The sequence below is a fragment of the Podarcis raffonei genome, chromosome 2 (genome assembly GCF_027172205.1).
Source record: "Podarcis raffonei isolate rPodRaf1 chromosome 2, rPodRaf1.pri, whole genome shotgun sequence".
Classification (NCBI taxonomy): domain Eukaryota; kingdom Metazoa; phylum Chordata; class Lepidosauria; order Squamata; family Lacertidae; genus Podarcis; species Podarcis raffonei.
In genome coordinates this window covers 62,463,845-62,472,275 of record NC_070603.1, presented here as the reverse complement: position 1 = coordinate 62,472,275, position 8,431 = coordinate 62,463,845, and positions in this window count along the sequence as shown.

Below are 8,431 nucleotides of genomic sequence, written 5' to 3'. Positions count from 1 at the left end.
TTTGGGAAGGAGGCACAAGGTTTTGACAGGGTCCTAGAGCTCCCCATTCTTTCCCAAAGCTGGGAAAGTGCTAACTAGGCTTTGGGAAGGATAGAGAGGACTCTAGGACCCTGTCAGAGCCCTCACACCTCCTTCCCAAAGACCAGCACCTCCGCTTACCCAGCTTTGGGAAGGCAGCATGGGAGCTGGGTGGGGCATCAAAGGGGCCGCATGCAGTCCTCGGACACACGTTTTGAGGCACTCGTCAGTCACATCTCAGCCTTCAGAAATGCAATAAAGAAAAGCTCTAACCATTTGGATGCATTTAGCCAGAGGTTTATATGAAAAAAGCATTTCCCCCCCAAATGAGGTTTCCCATGAGAAAATAGAGATGCCCCCCCCCCCATAAACTGCTACCACAGTTGCAAAGCTAAGCAGGTTTGCAAACTGGTTTTAAATTGGGTGGGGGACTGTGTTGAGATTCCCTCATTGCAGGGGGTTGGGCGAAATGACCCTTGGGGTACCTTCCAATTCTATAATTCCGTGATTCTATGTGTTTTAATTCACATCTAATTTATTTTTAACTGCTTGCCTTTAGAAAAAAAACTTTTAAGTTTGTTAAATCTTTCTATTGTTCTCTTATGCTGTTCTGTGTTATGCAGATTTATCATTTTTATGGTGGATTTTATTGTCATTGGGCAGTATATATATATAGTTTAGAGACATATTTCGTATGGTCACAAAACACACCCATGTGTAGTAAGAGCATATGAAGAGTCCTGCCAGATGAGACCAAAGAACTATCTCAGCCAGCTTCTTTTTCTCACAGTGGCTTACCAGATACCTATGGAAGCCTGCAAGCAGGATCAAAAGGCCCCTCCTCACTTGCAATTCCCAGCAGATAGTATTCAAAGGCATTCTGCCTCTCACAGCAAAGGTATCCCATAACCACCATTGCTAGTATCCATGGATAACCTTAAACTCCATTAAGTTGTTGAATCCTCTTTTAAAGCCATTCAGCTAACTACAATTTATGATGCGGGAGCAAATTCCTAAGATTTAATTCTGCATTGTGTAAAGAAGTGTTTTCTTCCACCTGTCCTCAATCATCCAACTTTGGCTGGATAATCCTGAGTTATCGTATTGGCAGAGAGAGGCAGAGTTTGGCGGCTGGTCCTTACTGACACCATTTTATTAATAACAAATACTAACCTTTTCTCTTTCTAATTTCATTCATTGCCTTCTCTGACCTTTTCTCCTCAGAGGAAGGAGACCTATCTTTCTTCTTCTTGCACCCACAAACTTCTCTATCTCTGCCAACATTTAATCAGCATTCAAGGAGTTGTCCAACCAACAAGCTATGGCATGGCCAGGGGAAGGAGCAGGCAAGTGAAGGAGGGCATGGGGCAGGCACCTGAAAATGACCCAAGGCCCGCCGGGAGGTTCCAGCCCACTGCTTGCTCTAGGTGGAAAAGCCCCAAATGTTGCAACCTTTCTGCATAGAGGGGTTTTCATAGTAATTGCTATTCCACTGGAAACTGATGGACAAGTGCAAACTATTACTGTTGGCCCCTCTCATTGGTAATTTTTGGCTGTAAAGGTCATTTTATTTAAAGGAAAGTTATAAAAGTCTAATATTTTTAAAAAGCTCGTTCCTGAGTTTCATTGCATTCAAGCATGACCAAGAAGTGCTCAGTTTCAGCCAAGGGGGGGAGGCAAAATGTGTTCCTCGTGCCAGAGAGTGGGATTACTATGGTGAGTACAGGGGCAAATTTAGCTCTCTCCACCGTAATGTATCTACTTAGCTTCTCTGATATACGTGAATGGCTGCCACTCACTCCTATAGGAAGGTTTCTGTGGGCTGTACATGGAGGCAACACTGCAGTGTGGTCCCAAAAATGAATAAACCACAGGCTCAGCTGGTTTCCACCCAGGCATTCCATGGCCAGTCAGTGTATATTAGGTTTTATTTACAGATCTGATATCTTAAAGGCTGCTCTTCCTACTGAACCTATTGTTAGCCCAATAAAAGTTCCCTAGATTCCCTCCCTCTCTCAATGATCAGTTCAAAAATGTGACAACTGCTTGTACTTAACTGTTTTTGCTCACCATAACTTCAAAGTGTCAAAAGTATCTCTTCAGATGAATTTCAATTTGGCTACTCTTTCATCTTTAAGGCTTGGTTCTGGTTTCCTAGAGATTTTGCTTTCTCTCTATTTTTATACAACTTTTCCAGATATTAAATTTGCACACGAAAGGCATTTAATCATCTAAATGCTGAGAGACAGACAATGACACAACCAACTTACTTCCCGCAGACTTAGACTTCCACCACAAAAACCAGACACCTGAGATTCTGGCTTGTTGAAGTGAAAGATTCAGAGTTTCAGATTAGAAGAGAAAAGATTATATATGTTGCAGGGTTCTCCTCCAAGCTTCAAAAGGATGGGGAATTTGTTGCTGCACAAAGATACCTTCAATTCACATGGAATGTCCTTTTTGAAGTGCTGATTTATTTATTTATTTATTTGTTCTGCTCAGGGGATGGTTATCTTCTGAACTAATAAGGAACAGCCAAGGGACTGTGGGGATGCGATAGGTTACTTCCTTAGGTCACACCAATTTGTTTTGGGGCTTAAATGAAACTGCACACATTGTAGTCATGCAGAAAAATAAGAACTGGGGCAAATTCCTTCCTTCCTGAGGTCCACAAGAAGTTCTTATGAAAAGTTCTACTTTAAAGCTGGACAACAGCTGTGACTGATGTCTTGAGTGGCTGTGGGTGAGGCAAACTGTTGGGGAAGGAAAATGAGTTTGGACCAAACTATACATTACATTGGAAATCTGTGATCAGACCTCCCTGATTCCCCCCCCCCCCCGTTTCATTTATAAGCTGTTTTCTGAGTGGAGTGGGGGCTCCAAATTAGAACAGTTGGGGGGGGGAGAATTCAGATTTTCTCTTCATTATTTTCCCAGTCTACATCTTCTCACCCTTACCCCATCATTGGTTGTTGATTGCTCTGGTGATAAAAAGGATCTGTATCCCAGGATCTCACCTTTTATCCTTCTGCTTTGTGTATTTCTTTCAAACTTTACCATTCTGTGAATCTTAGATCTCATGGATAATTTTATCACGCATCTGGAGCAGATGTATTAGTGGCCAGTGTGGAGAGGGTGGCGTTGCTTACCTGGTTTCCCAACACCACACTTCATTGCCTGTGCCAGCCACTATTGGCAAAATGTATCGTCAATATAGTCATTCTATAATTCACTGAATTGGGATGCCATGCTTGATTCCTGTCTAAAGTTTGGCATCAGGTCTCTGGATAGCATTACTTCATCTCAGAAGAACTTTTTGTGCAGACAACTGGGATTTAGTGTTACCGTGGTGAACATCAGTGAAAGATTAGCCCAATGAAAAGTATCATGAAGTAGAAAGTGATTTCCTAACTACCACTCACAAAGCACTGGTTTTCATGGCAAACCAAGAAACATATTAATAATTTTTTAAAAACTGTTCTATGTACGCTGCTTAGGGATTCTTTGATTAAGTGGCTTGTACATTCTTCCAGACAAACAAAATAGATTATTGGATTAACCTGTTTCCTGTAATGATGGATCAGAGTGCTTTCCAATAGATGTCACTGTAGCACTTCCTTACTCATATTGGAAATCTGCACTTCACAGAATAGGCTTTACTTGCTCAGGCCTCTAGCAAATCCACTATACAGCTGCTTAGTAAAACCACACCATTTTCAAAGGCTAATTCCCCTGACATATCTCAGGAGATTACTAAAAACAACCCTAGTTTATTAAGGCACATTCTTAGTTCACAGGGAGAGAATGGAGTAAAATAATGCTCACCATTAACTCCCCGCCATATAGTACATAGGCTGCACTTCCTTCTAATTTTCCTCATAAATAATATCTAACAGAAGAGTAAAAAAAAAAGTACTTTAATTTATTTTTAAAAGGGGAGGCGGAATACTAAATGAAGCCAATAGAATCTTAACGCTATGAAGATATACAGTATATCCCCCTACATTTTCAGATGCTAGCTCCAAATTGCAAGTATCAAGAAACTCACGTATTTAGTACGTTATCTTGCCATATAGTGGTAGTTCAAGAATATGTGTCCTCTCAAAGCATTTGCTTGGCTAATGCAAAATAAGCGGACGGATACTGAATCCTTTTAAAGCTCATCTCATTCATTGTAACCCTGCTGAATGTGCTGTGCTGTTGTGATAAGTCCCAACTCTATAGGAAGCCACAACAGAGACGTTCGACTCAGAGGGAAAACATGGAAACATTTGTCTAAGGGGAGCTGCTTTAGTCAAGATACCTGTGCTGCTCACTGGGAAGCTAAAACACTGCTTAATGTGATTTGGGAGGGGATACTATATTTGGGAGTGAAGTGATATTATAAAGCACACAGGTAAACCTGGAATTTCCACACACCCCCCCAAATTTTTTCCAGTGATTTTATTTGGAAGTAGTTAAGGTCTCATGTTTTGTTAGAGAATGGCCAACATGCTTTTCTGTCTTTCTGCTGCCACTGAAGTGGTGTGGGCACACATTCACTCCAAAAAGGCCTCTCTTCATTTGCGCAATAATGGGGTCACAAATGCTTGTAGGGTTGCTATTTGTCCTCTTTTTCATGGGCAGAGTCATCAAAGTGATCCATAGTTAAAAGTAGATGTTGGCAAATGTGTCCTCTTTTTTGCTCTTCAAAATATGGCAACCTTATTTATGCTTCCACCTTCTACTACTCTGCGGCTGGAGCAACGGACGTTATAAATTCTGCTACTTCTCTTAAATTCTCACTTTTAAAAAAGCCTCCTGATGATTTATGGGAGAATCTTGCTTTTTGACCTTAAAAGAAACACTAGTCATCGCTTACCTAAGGAGCCTTTAAAGTCATTATCTCCAGAAACATTGGCCGTACCAGAGGAAGCCATTTTAGGAAATGAATCAGCAGCCTGTCTGACATTTATAGAACTGCCAGAGATGTAATGATTGATACTGGGGTACCTAAGCCTACTCTCCTGTACAAAGTTTATCGCTAATCAGAGAGATGTTCCACTGAAAGTTGCTGAGAACTTCAATCTGCCAGCTGCCACCGATCAGTTTTGCTTTTGGTGATTCAGCTCTTTTTGTAAACCAGGCCACTAACTGTAGGATGCACAAGATTTGCTTTTAACAGTGCAATCCTATGTCTAGGTGTTCAGAATCAAGTCCTGTTCAATTCAACGGGGTGTTCTTCCAGGTAAGTGTGTAGAGCAGCCTTCCTCAACCTGTGCTCTCCAGATGTTGGACTCCAGTTCTCATCAGCCTCAGACAGCACGACCAATGGTGAGGGATGGTGGGAGCTGTAGCCTGAAACGTCTAGACAGGGTTCCAGCCCTATTTATAAAGAGAGAGGTTTTGGCAATAGTTAGTAATCAAGAAGTAAATAATTACAGTTGCCAAATGCCCTTAAAATAAAGCATCCTGAGGGAGCACCCCAAATTAGGGAAGGAGCGTATATTACATGTCTTACAGGTAACAACAAGGCTATAAACAGTAAAGATTTGTGGGCTTTTACTAGGGTTGCCAGGCCAAGCTCTGAGAGATCTTTTACTATGCTTTGAAATGATTGTGTGGATACTTTCCTATAGACAGAATTGTCACCTTTGAAACAGTTCCTGGGTCTTTCCAACACAGAAATATAACAGGTGAAGCTTTTTCTTGCCTGGATATAAGTCTTGAGAGATGCACACTCCCACCATTTGCATGCTGCTTCATCAGTCTGTAGGTAACGGAGCCAATGCTGCTCCTTTCATTTGTTTATTTTATTGCTCCTTCTGGGATCACAAATAAGAACATCCAGGCCAGGGATGGAGAATCTGTGTTCCTTCAGATGTTGAACTACGGCTCCCATCACCCCTGATCATTGGCTGGGGCAGAAACCAACACTATGCGGAGGGCCACAGTTCCCTGTGCCTGTAGTAGAAAACAGTATTCCCCCCAGTGCTCTTTTTTCTGTCTGAGTAAGAGCCTCATCTGTTCAATGCCTGCGTGTGAGCCTGCCTGTTGAAGGCACACAAAGAAGGGTGGTTATAAGGTTTAGGAGCCCTAGTCTGGGCTGGAGAAACCGCTTATCAATTCCACCATGGCAGTGAGTCCAGAATAACAGGCAGATTCCAGCCATGTTTACTTGTTGGAAAGTCCTACTGGATTAAGTGGGACTTTCTTCTAAAAATAAACAAGTGTACCGTATACATCTGGTCAAAGTATGTAACGTGAGAAGTTTTCAGAGGTCTACTAGAAAATGGAAGAAATGGCTAACTATTTACAGCTGGGGTGGGGAGCCTCAGGCCTAAAGGCTAAAGTGGCCCTCCAGGCCTCTCTTTCTGGCCCTTGGGGACTGTTCCTAGGTCCTCCTTGAGTGCTGTTGCTCTTGGGCTGGATGGAGAAATGCACATGGGGCATGGGTGAATGTAAAGACCTCTGGCTTTCATTGTACAAAGGTCAGAGTCACGCTTTTTGCTGCACCCACATTTATCTCTGGACCTGTCCACCACTGACTTGTGGCCCCCGGAAGGTTGCCTATGAGGGAATGTGGCCCTTGATCTGAAAAAAGCTTCCCCACCTCTGGGTGAGATAAAATTACATTGATTCCCCTTCAGGGAAGAAGAACTGTTAACAATTATAATTGTTTTTGCATACTTTGGACTAGTTTTTGCTGATGTGGTTGTTTCTTTTTTTGCTTCACTCCTTGACTTGTGTTTTACTTTGCTTGTTTATTTGTTTTAGCTCTTACTGCGTTTCCCTCTCCCCCCAATTCATTGAACTTTGCTTCTATTGTACAGAGGAACATGAGGTGCCAAGTATTCTTTATTTTGGCTTCCTAAAAGGTAGTAACAGTTAATAAAGCCCTGAAGTATTTGATAAGAAAGGGGTATAAATATAGATTAAACACACAAATTGAATGCAATAGCTTTAAAAATATGACACATCTTTGGTTAGCAGCCATGAAAATTACTAAACAGGACATAAATAGCCCTCATAAGGAACTCAGCATGATTCCGTTGATGCAAAATAAACATGTTGTGAATTACGGGAGAAAATTAAATATTTTTGTTAACCCAAGAAAATGCAAAGCACATTCCTAAAATGATTTCAAACACCACAAAGACAGAAAATAAATAAAGATGAAACTGTACGGACACAATCCAAATTTCAGCACCTTTCAGTCCCATTGATTTTAACTGGATTTAAGGACTCTGCTGAGATCTGGGTTCCTATGCTATGGAGAATAATCCACAGGGGCCCTGCTAGGATGAGAACGTTGCCAACCCATCCCTATTCCTCTGCTTGGCTTCCAGAATCCCAACTCCACCTCTCATGCTGGCCACCATAGCCTACAGCTGTTGTTTATTGGTGCTGTCGATGAATAGATAGGGATCCCATCTCCACCCTGCTTCTCATTCTTCTTAGACGGCTTTAGGACAGGGCTTGGAATGGAGATCATTGTAAAAGTCAGCGTGGTTTAGTGGTTAGAGTGTTGGACCATGGCTAGGAAGGCCTGGGTTCAAATCCCCTCCAAGTCCACATTGCTTTCCTTGGACCAGTCACACACACTCAGCCTAACTGCCCTCACATTTGTTGTAAAGACAAAATGCATGGGGAATAATGATATGCATCGCTAGAGGGCTGAGCCCCACAGCTTTTGTGATGGAACCCAAATCTCCTGCCCCTCCCTTCTAAGTTGTATTAAACTTTTTTTTAAAACATTTTTTGTATTGGATGGCTGGACGCACAGCATAGCATAATACTGGTGAGTCCCTAGCTGTCTGCCATATGAATTTACTTGAAGTATCTGTGCAAATAAATGAGCATATGCAATTTTTATGCAAATTTCTATCATGGGCCCATGCTTCAAGTTCTTTAAATACCTAGCAATGGGACATGTCATTTTAGGGCTAAACTTAATTTTTGCAAATTTATTCAGTGAAGGGTCTTAAAAATATGTTTTAGGATTTGAGGAATTCAGACCTGCTATTATTGTTGTCATTGGGTAACATTTAACTTGGCAAGGCTATGTTTGATGAAGAAGCACATAAACTGCTTTCGGAAAACCAAATAATTTTAATTTTACCTTCTGAATACTAAATAATAAAAATAATATTAATACTTGGCAATCGTTGTTAATGATCTCTATGCAATTTTACATACATTCTACCTAACAAGCAAAACTAAATTAAATTAATCCAACCAAAATATCTTTGGAATTCCCAAGTCATGTTACAAATTTATAGCTCTCCTCATTTTGGGAATTTGAAAGTTGAAAAATTCAACATATCCTAGTCTATCAATGCCCTTGTCACCTTTTGTTCTGTGTAGGAAGGGTGGGATGCAAATGTTCTCCAATTCTGGGCTCAGAGTATAATAATAATAATAATAATTTATT